The 16,151-nt window shown below is 42.7% G+C and overlaps 1 protein-coding gene across 1 annotated transcript in view; it reads left to right on the top strand.

Annotated features, from left to right (window-relative positions):
• Nucleotides 1-7,685, top strand: part of Dcun1d3 (defective in cullin neddylation 1 domain containing 3) — a 67,339-nt gene extending 59,654 nt beyond the window's left edge. The window contains exon 4 of the transcript XR_006148905.1: nt 7,664-7,685. The gene's annotated coding sequence lies outside the window, so the exon portion shown is untranslated. The remainder of the gene's footprint in view (nt 1-7,663) is intronic.
• The last annotated feature ends 8,466 nt before the right edge of the window (nt 7,686-16,151 follow it).

The following is a 16,151-nucleotide window of genomic DNA, read 5'->3' as shown; positions in this document are numbered from 1 at the left end:
GAGCACTACTTTTTCCTTATAGAAAGCCTTATAGTAACAAGAATTAAGGGTTTGAAAATCACTGACTCCAAATTCTTCATTCTTCATGGGGGGATTAGAGGTGTGGCTCAGTTGGTAGAGTGCAAGCCAATGAACAAGAGCATCAGGTACCATATTTGAGCTGAGATGCTACCCAGGCCCTGAGTTCAAGCACCGGATGTCATGCTTCACACACATACCAAAGTAAATGTGGCTAAGCAATGGAGTTAGGCAGGGAGGAAAAATACTCATCTGATATGTGGAGAGGGTATGCTCTGATCACACCTAACCTGGGCCTTAAACTAAGACAGTTTGACATTAAGAGATGACTCATGGGCTGGGAAGGTGGCTCAGTGGTAGAGCGCTTGCCTTGCATGCATGAGGTCCTGGGTTCGATTCCTCAGCACCACATAAGCAGAAAAAAAAGCCGGAAGTGGTGCTGTGGTTCAAGTGGTAGAGCGCTAGCCTTGAGCTGAAGGACAGCACCCAGGCCCAGAGTTCAGGCCCATGACCCAGCCCCTCCCCGCCCTCCAAAAAAGAGATGACTCGTGTTAGTGCCTAGCCACCAAAGAACAGCTGAAGTTCAGGGCCTAGAAGCATGAGGAATAACTACCCTCTTGCTTTCTGGTAGCAGAATGAGACAAGGTCACTAGCCCAGGCTGAGGTAGAACTTTCTAATCTTTCAGACCAAGTGCCAGGCCGCTATCTTTGTATGGTCCATATTTAGTCTGGGGGCTGGGACTGTGGCTTAGTGGTAGAGTGCTTGCCTAACATGCAAAAATTCCTCAGTACCACATAAACAGTAAAGGTCAGAAGTGGTGCTGTGGGGCAAGTGATAGAGTGCTACCTTTGAGCAAAAGAAGCTCAGAGACAGTGCCCAGGCCCTGAGTTCAAGCCCCAGAACTGGCAAAAAAAAAAAAAAAATTTAGTCTGGATCATAATCTATGTGTTAACACATAGCCTCCTGTTCACCTTTGGAAAGGCTATACTCTAAGGCCCTGGTATTCCACTAAAGACTGGACAAATCCTCTCCTACTATAAGCCCAAGTGATTTAGGACCTCCCCACTGGGAGGATAGCTGTTTTCCTTTCCTTTAGGCTCCAAGCTAAGAAAGTCATCACTGATGAGTCTAGCTTCCACTCTGGTCTCTGCTGTTAAGTATATCTATGATGTGGGTGAGTCACTCCCCGGCTCTAACCTCTACCTCTCATTTGCTAAGTCGGGGAGATTAGCCCAGGACACAGCTAAGTAAGTGATATTAGAGTAGGACAGGGTTTCTTTCTCAAGCTTCCACCCTTCTGCCTCAATGTTTTGTTGTTTTTTTAACTGAGTCAATTTCTGCTTTTGCTTTGTCTAAGTATTACTTATCTATGAAAGCTCAAGTTTGATGTGGTTGTATATTTCAATGATTGCTTAAAAAAAAAGTCCCTAACTAACTGAAAGTGAAAACACAAAGTTTGGACAAAAGTCCATTTATGGTAGAAAAATTATCTTAAATATTTATACATTTTGGAAACCCTGAAGACTTTGTCCAGCTCTCCAGTCTTTCAACATGGTCCTTCAAAGTCCCTTGGAGAACAACTTTAAAAATGAAAACTTTAGGGGCTAGGAAGGTGGCTCAGTGGTGGAGCGCTTGCCTTGCATGCATGAGGCCCTGGGTTCCATTCCTCAGCACCACATAAGCGAAGAAGAAAAAAGCTGGGAGTGGCGCTGTGGCTCAAGTGGTAGAGCGCTAGCCTTGAGCTGAAGAGCTGAGGGACAGTGCCCAGGCCCAGAGTTCAGGCCCCACGACCCCCCCCCCCCCAAAAAAAAAGAGAAAACTTTATTTAAACAAATAAATAAAAGCCAAAAGTATGAGAGATCTGGGAGAAAAACAGATGAGGACAGGAAGGAAGCTGTAGGAAGCTAGAAATTGACCTAAGACTAGGGCCCAAGTAGGGAAAATAAATAAATGATTGAAAGATCAATTGTCACTGAGTAGGACTCTCCTTACTTTTTTCCAAACACAAGTTCAAAGTCTAGGGCCAGCAAACCAGAGCAGCTGCCTTCCCCCTGATTTCAGGGAACATTTACTCACCTGCAAGGCCTGCGTGTCAGAGGAAGGAGGTATAACTCTAAATCTGTGGGCCTTCTGATTCCACTTTCAGTCCTTGCTTGTGAGAATGTTGAAAGCACTCTGGGCACTGTGAAAGTTTTTAAATCTGAAAACAAGAACACAAGAATAACAGTTTTGAATTCTATTAAGGGCCAAGAAAGTGGATCACTATACAAGCTGGAAACTGTTTAGGATCCCTGGGGAAGGAAGAATGTGCTAATGCCTCAGTCCACCCCTAGAAATGCTCTGGTAAACCTTTCTCTTCTCTGACCTTATGTTATCATTATTTCCAATCTTCTTCAAGGCTTCAATTGGTGGTATAGACCTACTCAGGGAACAGTAGGTTTTCTGCTTCCTACTTTTAAAATCTTTAGACTGGATCACAGCTAGAAGGCCAAGGAAGAAGGTGTACTGATGCAACAGCTGTTCTTTAATGCTTTCACCCACTTCAGCCACTTCAACAGCATTTTGGCTGTGAGAATTTCATTCTAGTTCATTCACAGGGGTGATATAGTTAAGGTGAATTGTCTTACCTCAGGACCTAACCAACAAAAGAGTCTGAGGCGTGGAAAGTCATCACTTTCTTTGAGCTATGTTAAATAGTAGGAACTCAATTTTACAGTTTCCTGATCCATAGAGGCTTTTAATAACTGTGTGACAGAAGTATGATTAGAGATATATGTATGCCATGGCTCCAACACCTCCTTTCTTTTCTAATGTGTTTCTTGTTATGTCTTAGGGCACCATGTATTCAGGCAGTGCTAGACCAGGCTTAAGTAACAGAGGCTGTTTTCAGCTTTCTCTGGCCACCCTACTATAATGCAGAAAGCTTCTACTAGAATGCCATTCAAAGTACAGCCAGTTTAGCAGCTTCTAGGACATCAATCATACTGTTGCTTTCCAGTTCCTACTGCTAGAGAAGGGACTGGAAAAGGGCACCAAAACATTGTGGCCAAAGACACAAAAACAGATGTTCTTGTTCTGCTGGGCTAGGCAGCCTCTTTTGTAGCAAGGAATATAGGCGTGAGCCACTGGTACATGAACCAACTTGCTTTTAAAAATATTTTTTATGGGGCTGGGAAGGTGGCTCAGTGGTAGAGCGCTTGCCTTGCATGCATGAGGCCCTGGGTTCGATTCCTCAGCACCACATAAGGAAAAAGAAAAAAGTCGAAGGGGCACTGTGGCTCAAGTGGTAGCGTGCTAACCTTGAGCTGAAGAGCTGAGGGACAGTGCCCAGGCCCAGAGTTCAGGCCCAGGACTGGAGCCCCCCAAAAAATGGCTTATGAATCACTAGTTATTAAAGTAACAGACAGTTTTCCAATGAGCTGAGCAACATCTTCAAATAATCTGCTTCACTGCTGAATCTTTGTGATCATTTGAGGCACAGGATTATCATAGAGATAAAATTCTTCCCATACAAAAGCTTTACGGTAACACTATTGACAATGATTCCCTGAAAATGACACCAAAGACAGGTAACAAAAAACAAAACCAAACAAAACAAAAAAGTAAACTTGAGACTGGTAGCTCATGTTTGTAATTCTAGCTACTCTGGAGGCTATGATCTGAGAACAGGGGTTTGAAGCCAGTCCTAGGGCAGGAAAATCCATGAGACTCTTATCTCTAATTAATCACCTAAAAGCTGGAAGTGGAGCTGTGGCTTAAGTGGTAGAGCACTAGCCTTGAGCAAAAAAGTTCAGGGACAGTGCTCAGGTCCTGAGTTCAAGGCCCAGGACCAGCATAAGAAAAAAAGAAAAGGAACTATGTTTAAATTGGATTTCATCAAGACTACAAACTTTTAGACCAGTGTAGTGGCTGGTACCTATTATCCTAGCTACCTATAAAAGCATCTGAGATAAGGAAGATTTCAGTTCAAAGCCAACCTGGGCAAAAAGTTAGCAAGACCCCTTCACAACCAATAGGTGGGTTCAATAGTGTGTACCTGCCATTCTAGCTATGATTCTAGGGTGGGCTAGGACAAAAAGTAAGATCATATCTCAAAATTAACTAGTGTACCTGGGCACTGGTGGCTCACACCTGTAATCCTAGCTATTCAGGAGGCTGAGATCTGAGAATTGCAGTTCAAAGCCAGCCCGGGGAGGAAAGTCCATGAGACTCTTATTTCCAATTAACCACAAGAAAAATGGAAGTGGCACTGTGGCTCAAGTGGTAGAGTACTGGCTTTGAGCTGAAGAGCTAAGGGACGGTGTCCAGGCCCAGAGTTCAAGCCCCACAACTGACAAAAATAAATAAATAAATGAATAAGTAAATAAATAGTGCAAAAAAGAGCTGGAGGCATGATTTAATGGTAAAAAAAGCCTCACTAGCAAGTACAAGGCCCTGAGTTGAAACCCCAGTATAGCCAACAAAACAAAACAAAAACAAGAACAACTTCTGTATAACCAAGGACACTGTCAACTTACAGGATAAGAATTATTTTCCAGCCAGGTGCTGGTGGCTCATGCCTATAATCCTAGCTACTTAGAAGGCTGAGATCTGAGAACTGCAGTTTGAAGCCAGCAGAGACAGAAAAGTCCATGATACATTATCTCCAGTGAACCACTCAGAAATAGGTGGAAGTGGTACTGTGGGCTCAAGTGGTAGAGTGCTAGCTTTTAACACAAAGAGACTCAGGAACAGTGCCCAGGCCCTGAGTTTAAAGCTTTAGGACCAGAAAAAAAAAATTAATTATTTTCAAAACCACGTATCAAATAAAAGTTAATATCTAGAATTTAGAGAACTCTTTACAACTCAAACCCTGCCCCTCCCCCCCAAAAAAACACAACCAACCTGAGGAAAATTAGGCAACCACTTTAACAGATGTTTTCTTAAAACTGAATAAATGAAGCCAGACATCGGTGGCTCACACCTGTAATCCTAGCTACTCAGGAGGCTGAGATGTGAGGATCATGGTTCAAAGCCAGCCTGGGCAGGAAAGATCATGAGACTCTTATCTCCAATAAACCACTCAGAAAACTGGAAGTGGCCCTTTGGTCATAAGGTAGAGTGCTTGCCTTGAGCTGAAGAGCTGAGGGACAGTGCCTAGGCCCCACAACCGACCAAAAAAAAAGGGGGGGAGGATATAAATGGCTAATGATGTTCATCACCAATTATCAAGAAATTCAAATTATAACAAAAGTAGGATACCATTTCACACCCATTAGGATACTATTATTTTTAAAAAAAACTCTGAAAATTAGTGTGGGAAATGAAAATACTTATTTTCTGCTGGTTGGAATGAGATAGCTGCTATGGAAAAACAGTATAATGGTTCCACAAAAAAAAATAAATAAAAATTAAGTTATTTGAGTCATCAATTCCATTTCTAGTATATGCAAAGAATGAAAGTGAGACTTGAGTAGATTATGTACAACCTGTAGTCAAAGCCTTATTATTTTTTTTTTTTTTGGGTCCAGTCGTGGGGCCTGAACTCTGGGCCTGGGCGCTGTCCCTCAGCTCTTCAGCTCAAGGCTAGCGCTCTACCACTTGAGCCACAGCACCACTGCCGGCTTTTTTTCTTTTTGCTTATGTGGTGCTGGGGAATCGAATCCAGGGCCTCGTTCATGCAAGGCAAGCGTTCTACCACTGAGCCACCTTCCCAGCCCTCAAAGCCTTATTTATAATAGTTAAAAGGTAAAAAATAAACCTAAATGTCCACAGATGAAACAATGGATAAACAAAATGTATAGGTACAATGGAATACTATTCATCCTTGAAAAGAAATCAAATTCTGATGCATGCCCCAAAAAGATGAACCTTGAAGACTTCACGCTAAGTGAGTTAAACACAGAAGGAGCTAAACACATATTGTATGATTCCATTTGTAAAGCATATAAAAGAATCAAATCTAGAACAGAGCAGAGGCTGAAGGGAGGGACAATAAGGAGTTTTTCAATGGGTGTTCCAGTTTGGGTGATGAAAAGCTCTGGAGATTGACAATGGTGAGGGTTACATAGTATCATTGTACTTAATGCCATTTAAAAGGTTAAAAAGGTAAATTTTATGTTATATGCATTTTATTTTTAAAAAGAGCCAACAGGAAGTCATATTTTTAGTCATAAGAGTAAAAGATTTGCCGGGCACCAGTAGCTCACGCCTGTTATCCTAGCTACTCAGGAGGCTGAGATCTGAGGATCGCAGTTCAAAGCCAGCCTAGGCAGGAAAATCCGTGAGACTCTTATCTCCAATAAAGCACTAGAAAACTGGAAGTGGTGCTATGGCTCAAGCGGTAGAACGGTAGAACGCTCTCCTTGAGCTGAAGAGCTCAAGGACAGTGCCCAAGCCCAGAGTTCAAGCCCCATGACCGACAAAAAAAAAAAAAGAAAAAGAATAAAAGATTTGAGTAAAGAACATTTTAAAGTATCTGAGATTTTGTACTTACTTTGGAAACCTTTATGTTTTGGCTTCAGTTTAATAGTTATTAATATACCAAGTTAATATTTTCCTAGTTCTAAATTCTAAAGGCGCAAAATATTTACAATGAACTCTTCCCTAGCCCCTTTCCACATCTGAAGTAACATAATGAAATATAAATCAGATTATCATATAATATAGATTACATTATTAGTATAAGTTATATATATTTAACAACCTATAATATCTACATAATAATAACTATAGATAGATATTGTTATACTGCTTTTTTTTTGAGGGCAGATGAGTCAGGGGCTTGAACACCGGGGTTGTGCATTATCCCTGACCTCTTTTGCTCAAGGCAAGCACTCTACCACTTTGAGCCACAGCTCCATTTCCAGTTTTCTAGTGGTTAGTTGGAGATAAGAGTCTCACGAACTTCCTTGCCCAAGCTGGCTTCAAACCATGATCCTTCTATCTCATCTCCTGAGTAGCTCATGTTTCCATTTTCAATTCGCTTTAGGGTTTCTTCCATGTCTGTATATAGTGTACATGTATGTGTGATTTGATGATGTGTTTACTTACATATATATTATTTAGTCATGAATATGGAGACTTACTAAGTCCTTTGAACTATGTGAATGAAAAAAATTAGGGCTGAGAATGTGGCTTGGTGGTAGAGTGATTGCCTATGCATGAAACCCTGGGTTCGATTCCTCAGTCCCACAGAAACAGAAAAAGCCAGAAGTGGGGCTGTGGCTCAAGTGGAAGAGTGTTAGCCTTGAGCACAGAGAGGCTCAGGAACAGTGTCCAGGCCCTGAGTTCAAGGCCCAGCATTGGCAAAAAATAAATATATATTATATATATACACACAAGTATTATTTTAAACAATAAAAATAACTAAACTTTAAAGAGCTTTTATATAAACAAAAACCCAAAGTATAAAACTTACTGTAGAAAATTGGAGAAACTTTTTTAAAATTCAAAGCTGGAAATCTGGATGTGGTGGCTCAGGCTTATACTTGTAACTACTTAGGAGTCTAAGACAGAGGATTGCCAAGTTCAATGCTAACGTGGGGTACACAGCAAGATGCTGTCTCAAAATTAAAAATTAAAAAGATGGCTCTGTGGCAGACCACTTATCTAGTATGCATGAGGCCCTAAATTTAATCCCTAGTATCACAAAATTACATATAGATATACATATATGTACATATATCACACTTACAAAAGTAAAATAAAAAGTTAAATAAACTCATCCTAGATCATCCTATATCTTATCCATGTTCATTGCTGCACTATTCACAAAAATCAAGTTAAGGAAACACCCATATGCCCTACAATTGAAGAGTCGATCAAAAAAGTGTGGTATATATACACAATGGAATTTTACTCATCTATTTGAAAGAGCGTTATGTCATTTGTAGGGAAATGGATGGACCTAGAACAAATCAGGTTAAATGAGGTAAGCCAAGTTCAGAGAGACAAAAGGCAAACACTTTTTCACTTATGTGGAAGCTAGATCTAAAATACAACTGGACAGGATAATTTATATACGGCTCTATGCATTTATACATAAACAGACTAAAGGAGGATACACTTAGGTGTAATTCCTCTGAACATGGAAATGGAAACATGCTTTTGGTTTGTTTCTGGGAGGTTAGGGGGCACAGGAATGGAGGGAGAAAGGGTAAATAATGCAGTCATGGTATTCAATACATACTATACAAGAAATGAATTATACAACTAGTGGGTAGGGATGGGAGAGGGAAAATGGAGGAAGGCAAAGGAAGGGGTGACATTGTCAAGAAGCATTATACTCATTACCTGACATAAAATTGTAATCCCTTTGTAAAACTCCTTAATAACAATTTTAAAAAATTTTAGGACTGGGAGTGTGGCTTAGTGGTAGAGTGCTTGCCTAACAAGCATGAAGCCCTGGGTTCACTTCCTCAGTACCAAAACAGAAAAGGCCGCAAGTAGTTCCAATTCACAAGGACAGATAAAAACCAGCATAATAGGGTACTCACTAGCCAAATCTGAGAAATGTGAAAAACAAAATAACTTAGAACAATCACAAAGTATAAGCCAATGTGGGGGGAGGGATGGACAGAAATCTCCAACTTTATTTTACATAATAAACAAGATAAAAGAGAATTCTTTCTGATGGAGGCATAGAATTCCATTGGGTATATATACCACATTTTCTTGATCCATTCATCTACTGAGGGGCATCTGGGTTGGTTCCATATCTTAGCTATGGTAATTAATGCTGCAATAAACATAGTTGTGTTGGTAGCTTTAGTATGCCTACAGAATGGAGAGTATTAACTAGTAAATACTGACTAGAGCCAATCCTGGGGCTTGAACTCAGGGCCTGGGCACTGTCCCTGAGCTCTTGTTCAAGGCCAGCGCTCTACTACTTGAGTTAGGGCACCACTTTCAGCTTGTTTATGTGGTACTGCAGAATTGAACCCGGGTTTTCAGACATATAAGCCAAGCACTCTACCACTAAATCACATTCCTAGCCCAATACAACCATTCTTAAAACCAAAATAAGCCATATACCATACAGAACACAAAAATTCAAAGTAGTGGGCTGGGAAGATGGCTCAGTGGTAGGGCGCTTGACTTGCATGCATGAGGTCCTGGGTTCAATTCCCCAGCACCACATAAGCAAAAAGAAAAAAAGCCAGAAGTGGCACTGAGGCTCAAGTGGTAGAGCGCTAGCCTTGAGCTGAAGAGCTGAGGGGCAGCGCCCAGGCTCAGAGTTCAGGCCCCACCACCGGACCACCCTCCCAAAAAAATTCAAAGTAGTAAGTGGTTTGTAGATCCAAGCCACAGGAATGTTGAGCCCTGTAAACAGAGAATAGCAGCGGATTGTTCTGTTCCTAAGGGACCTAAAATGTTCCACAAAAGAAGGGAGAAAGAAGCTAGACTTGCTTGCTCACAGTAGTCAGGGCTGCTGATGAAAAAAATGTCTGATACCTATCTGGGATTACAAAGCTCTCTGCTCTGAATGCAACCTACATAATACATAAACACAACAGACCACTCACCTCATTATTTGAGTGGTGCTCAATAGAAGAAAGACATGAGTTTTAGGTTTCATGGGCCAAGAAAAGAAATTTCTGATCAATTGAATCCATTTTAAAACACTATAAAGTAGAAGAAAGTAGTAAAATAAGTTTTTCATATCTGATAGTTATTTCTCTATACCTATACTGTTCAATATATGAGCCACTAGCAACATATTGAATTTAAAATTTTATTGAGTTGAAAACTCAGGTTCTTCAGCTGCACTAGTCATATGTAGTGAGTGGTTATTACACTAGATAGCAGTACATAGAATTACAGGATGAGGAGCTTAGCTCAAGTGCTGGGGTACTTGACTAAGCAAGCCTGAAGCCCTTAGTTCAAATACTAGTACCACCAACCCTCACCCCCCCACCAAAAAAAAATCCTCATTAATACAAAAATCATGTTTCTTTTTCTAAAAGTGGGAATCTACTTGACAGCTGTGGTGCCAAAAAAGAAACACAATTTTGTGTGTGTGTGTGTGTGTGTCTGGTCGTGGGCCTGAACTCTGGGCCTGGGCGCTGTCCCTCAGCTCTTCAGCTCAAGGCTAGCACTCTACCACTTGAGCCTCAGTGCCACTTCCGGTTTTTTTTCTTTTTGCTTATGTGGTGCTGGGGAATCGAACCCAGGGACTCATACACGCAAGGCAAGCGCTCTACCACTGAACCACCTTCCCTGCCCCAAGAAACACAATTTTTAATGAACTATTTAAAATAAAATTTTAAAATAAAGTATTTAAAATCATTATGGATTTGTATAAAATTACAAAATCAGAAGAGAGTTCACACATATCCCATGTCTACATATCCTGTATTAGTAATAGATTAGTATGGCACATTTGTCACAAGTAAGCAATCATGATGCATTATTATTAATTAAAGCCCACTCTTAATTCACATTAAAGTTTGTTAACTTCTAGTGTGGAGGACTAGCATTTCTTGGAATTAGACAAACAGGTTTGAATTATGGTTTTACCTTTCACCAGACATAGGACATCAGCTAAATTATCTAAACTTTAAACTTTAAAAATCTCAGAATGCAGAAGTGGCACTGTAGCTCAAGTGGTAGAGTGCTCGCCTTGAGCTGAAGAGCTGAGGGACAGTGCTCAGGCCCAGAGTTCAAGCCCCATGACCGACAAAAAAAAAAATCATGGGGCTGGGAAGGTGGCTCAGTGATAGAGCACTTGACTTGCATGCATGAGGCCCTGGGTTGGATTCCTCAGCACCACATAAGCAAAAAGAAAAAAGCCAGAAGTGGCGCTGTGGCTCAAGTGGTAAAGTGCTAACCTTGAGCTGAAGAGCTGAGGGGCAGTGCCCAGGCCCAGAGTTCAGGCCCCACCACTGGACCCAAAAAAACAAAACAAACAAACAAAATCTCAGAATGCCCAAGTATAATCAATTAACTCAAAAGGTTGCTGTCTGATTAAGAAAATGTTCAGAAAGCATTTTAGAACAATGGACTTAGTAAGACCTCAGTAAAGACTATTACATTTGTGTGCCCAAATAAGATCTTTTAGAATATCTTTCTAAAACAATGACACAAAACAGTATTTTGGCTGTTGTTATTTTATATGGACTACAATTTATTTCACAAGAGTCACAACAGAGCTTATTATGTAATATGATGATCTAATAGGTTAGAAAGCATCACAACAAAATCTCTTAGAAACTGTATACTTCAGTGTCTCCCATACCAGGTATTCAAATCTCCACCTACCAAACTATGGTTGAAACAGTGATGGCTGCCCCCAACTCAAAGAAAGCATAATCTATGTAGTTTTAAAATTATTATAATTATTAGCATTAACTACAATAATCACTACCACCAATATGGTACCAAAATATTCAAGGCATATGAGTTAAGAGCTTTATACGTATACCCTTATAAGTATCCCAGAGAACTATGTATTCCCATTTTACAGACCTAGAAACAAGTTGTTTAGAAAAATGAACTGTAGAGCACATGGGCAGCAAAGATAGCGCTGAGAGGGAGTTGAGTGGGCAGAGCCTGATTTGCTTTATGTTCAGTGCGTAACCAGCCCGTGGAAGATAGGGTGTGACCTTTACAGTGATTGGTTCCTTTTCCTCCCCTCCCATGCCACGCGGTCTTTTTTGCTTTAAAAAGTGCTAGCTGTGTGTTAATAAAACCAGTTCCTGCTTGACGTGACTCCCTGCTGCACCTGATGGTCTCCTGGGCTCTAAGGGAGGCTGGGAACGGGCGAAGACCTGACAATGAACCAGATGATATGGAGTCATATTTATGAAAAATAATTAAGTCTGATTTAGAGGCTATATATTTAGCCACTGACATTAGGCTAGGGACAGGGGTCTTCATTCCAAACTCATGCTCAACCTCAATCAAATTTCTATTATTGTAAAGAGAAGTATCCCTTGCTTCTCTTTAAGAAAGTAAACACAGTGGTTAAAAATATGAAACTTTTTTGGGCTATACTTAATGAAACACTGAGCAAATTCAAAGACTGTTCTAGCATCTTCTGTTTCACCGAGTATCTTTTCTAGAAAGTCTAGACCTTTCTGTAGACACTGATAGACAGTTCAGATAAAACTGATATATTTGGGAACATTTTGAATGCTTGCTTTTTTTTTTTAAACCACTATATGTAAGATTTCAGCACCGTAATAATCACATTTACAATTCACATCCTACCAATCAAGGTGTTTTTTGTTTTGTTTTGGTTTTTTGGTACTGGCTAACTGACAGGCCATGAAACAGGCTCTAGGGATTCAGAACAATCGGAAATGGCTTCATCCACAGTAAGCATATAATCTGCACAAAAGGTTCAACAGAAAGTCTTGGCCCACTCTCCTGTCGGCTTCTGGGTAATTTCTTATGTATAGCACTGTTCAGTTACTTATTGAAAGTTTTTTATTCAAATGCAAATTACTATATGTATTTAAGTCGTGTGTGTGTTGGTTGTGGGGCCTGAACTCTGCGCTTGGGCGCTGTCCCTGTGCTCTTTGGCTCGATGCAAGCACTCTACCACTTGAGCCACAGCGTCCCTTCTGGTTTTCTGGTGGTTTATTGGAAATGAGAGTGTCATGGGACTTTTCTGCCAAGGATGGCTTTGAACCGCGATCCTCAGATCAAGTCTTTTTTATTGCTTTGTCCCTGTTGTTGCTTTGTGCCAGTCCTGAGGCTTCAATTCAGGCCTGGGTATGTCCCTGAACTTTTTTGCTCAACGATAATGCTCTATGCTCGAGCCATAGCTCCACTTCTGGCTTTTTGGTGGCTAACTGGGGATGACTCTTAAGGACTTTCCTGCCCTGACTGGCTTCGAATTGTGATTCTCAGATTTCAGCCTCAGAAGCTAGGATTACATCCTTCATTGTTTTTACAGAATATATATATATATATGGCATATATGTACACCTAAACTTAATCTATTACAATATCAGTATCAAGGCATCTACATATTACAATATCAATATCAAGGCATATACAGACCTACAGTTGCTCTGCAACTCCATATTAGAGGTTTTCATATGAGAACATATAGATCTAACACACTCTTTTGAAGAACAAAATGCTCAATGATACATGTAAGGCTGAGGGCATGGTTCAAGTGGCAGAGTGCCTTAGAAGTAAGTGCAAGGCCAATGAGACCTGTGTTCAAACCCCAGTACTAAAAAGGAAAATGAAGAAAGTGACTCTATGGCTCAAAGTGGTAGAGCACTAGCCTTAAGCAAAAAAGCTCAGGGACAGTGCCCACTGTAGAGACCCTTTACATCCTCCCTACTGGCATCTCCTGTTCTCATGTCAGTGACAAGCAGTATGTGGCTTGCTAAACATCCATCTTGTATAACCTAAGATTGGCCCCAATTAACTCCAGTCAACTAGAGCTGTGGACCATAAATTCCTGCAGGCTGTGGGTTGTAAATTCCTGGTAACAGAGCTCAGAGAACCAAGGTTAGGAGCCAGGTGGATGCATCCAATTAGTAACAGGCACATGTGCAGCTCCCCTTTCCACTGCAGTTACTGACCCTTTTGCCCACCAAAACTGCACGCCAAAACCGGCCGGAAGGATTGGCTAGTTTGACACCTGTACAGAGATGGGTTACTACCTAGTTGGTCACCTGCGTGTGACCAGACAGGACTATACAGTTTTGTATGAATGTTACAACCCTATTGGTCACCTGCATGTGTCCAGCTTGTTCCTCGTGGTCAATCTGCTATAAAAATAGGGTCAGACAGTAGCCTGGGGACTGTCTCTGCCGAGGCAGTCCCTGGCCGGCCAGTCTGCTGCAGCCTGTTAGCCCGGTGCTAGGCGCAAGAATAAAGCTTGCTTGATTTTCGCTTTTGTTCCAGTCTCGTTCTTTTGATCATGGACCCTAATATTGGGGTGTTATTAGGCCCTTTCAGAGTGGGGGGCTTGTCCGGGATCAAAAGACAAGAACTGAGCCAGCATCAGGGTTTCTGGGAAAGCCTCTGGAGGTAAGAGGGGATTCGAGTCCCCTGTACTGTTTCTGTGTTAGTGGGGCTCCAATGGGGGTACCCACTGGAGAGAAACTGGACGCAGTACTGCTCCCCAGATGTGGAGACGTCCCACCCCTCCATGTGTATATCGCCAGGAGGGGGTTCGAGTCAGGGGATCAGGGGGATCCCCACCAGCGGCAGGTCACGGCTGGGATTACATCTTGGTTGTTCCTACGGAGGAAAGGGAGCCGCTGGGTCTGTGCTTGTCTCTGTTTTGTCTTTGTGGTGTCTGCTGGGTTGTTCCTTGTGTTTGAAGAAATGGGACAGAAGGCGAGTAAGGAAAGTAAGACATCTGTAACACCTTTCAATCCTGTTCTCCAGCATTTAAAGGATTTTCAGGGAAAAGCCGCACTGTCGGGCGGCAAGGTTTACTCGGGGAAACTGAAAACATTATGCCAGCTGGAGTGGCCCACTCTCCTCACAGGATGGCCGCCGGAGGAGCTTCCGCCCTGGCCAAAATTCACTCTACCCAGGGCAATCCTTGATCTTCACAGAGACCAAGCGCCACACATCGCGGCCTGGCGTTAGCCGTGGGGGCTGAAGCCCCATCTTCCCCTGATCACAAAACCATGTCTCCCTCTGAGACAGGCCGAGTCCCCAAAGCCCGGGAGCGGCAGAGAGAGGAAGTCTGCAGAAACGGAGGACTGGCATTTCCTTCCTCCCTAGTGGTCTCCTAGACGCAGAGAGCCATTGTTAGCCCGGGGTGCCTTCTGCCGGCTGAGCTGGAGTCCTCTGATCCTCCCCTCCCTCGCTCCTCCCCTCCCTCGCTCCTCCCCTCCCTCTCTCCTCCTCTGCCCCCCCCCACTGGTCTCCCGTCCCCCCTTGGCAGTCGCCCTCAGTCCCCTTCGCTCCACTGGATGGAAGCGGGCATTCCCACCCCACCTCCATTCCCTGCTCCTCTCCCGACATTTACAATTGGAAAGCTCAACGTGAGCCGTTTTCTGCACACCCCCGGGATTTGATTGGCCTTTTAGAGACTATCTTCCTCACCCGCCAACCCACCAGGGTGGACGTTCAACAGCTCCTTACGGCCCTCTTCAATGCGGACGAAAGAGACCGCATCATGAGGGAAACATAAGGTGATCATTGAAAGACTGGCACGTGTTCCTGAGGTGATGGAAGATTTAATGTCCTGACCCCCCCCCTCCAACTGGGACCCAAACACCGAGGAAGGTAGGGAGAGCCTCCAGTTCTATCGCCAGCTCTACTGGGGGGCTCCGAGTGGCTGCAAGGAGGCCCATAAATTATCAAAGATAAGTTTGGACTCAAGGTAAGGACCAGTCTCCCGAACCTTTCTGGAGAGGCTTATGGAAGCCTACAAAATGTACAGCTCAATCCATCCTGAGGCACCCGAGAATGGGGGGCAATTAACCTAGCTTTTGCTGGCCAGTCAGCCCCAGACATTAGGAAGAAGCTTCCGAAAATTGGGTTTGAAGGGAAGAACTTAACTGAGCTGGTGGGCATTGCAGAGAAGGTGTTTAATAATAGGGATATGCAGGCAGAGGAGAAACAAACTAGAATAGCCAAAGTACTAGCATTGCATGAGGCAAGGAGAAGGCAGGAAGAGAAAGGACAATGGAGAGGAAAGAGACAAGTCGGGGATGGTCAGCAGAAGGAGGAAAGACAGGATGAAGATGGCCAGGGGAGAGAGAAACCTAGGGGGAGAGAACTGGACAGAAGCCCCAGATCCAAACCAGTGTGCTTTCTGCAAGGGAAAAGGACATTGGGCCAGGGAGTGCCCCAAAAGGAAACGGACAATGTTAACCACAAAGAATTAAGGAGGCCATGGTTCAGAGAGCCTCTCCCCGAACCTCGCGTTAAAATTGAGATGGAGGGGAAATCAGTCGATTTTCTGGTGGACATTGGAGCTCAATATTCAGCCTTATTAAAACCTATGGGGAAGTTGTTCGGAGAGGAGATTTGGGTGTGAGGGGCTAATGGCACAAAAAGACATAAGTGGACTACAGAGAGAACCTTGAATGTAGCCTCAGGAATAGTTCTTCACAATGCCCTGTGTAATTTGATTGGAAGGGACTTGCTTCATAAACTAAGAGTGGGTATCCAGTTTTCAGAAGGAGATGTGACTGACTCTGGGTCAACTTGTCGTACAAAT

The sequence above is a fragment of the Dipodomys spectabilis genome, unplaced genomic scaffold, assembly GCF_019054845.1.
Source record: "Dipodomys spectabilis isolate Male_0828 unplaced genomic scaffold, ASM1905484v1 ptg000127l, whole genome shotgun sequence".
Lineage (NCBI taxonomy): Eukaryota > Metazoa > Chordata > Mammalia > Rodentia > Heteromyidae > Dipodomys > Dipodomys spectabilis.
This window is presented reverse-complemented; position numbering and strand designations above follow the sequence as displayed.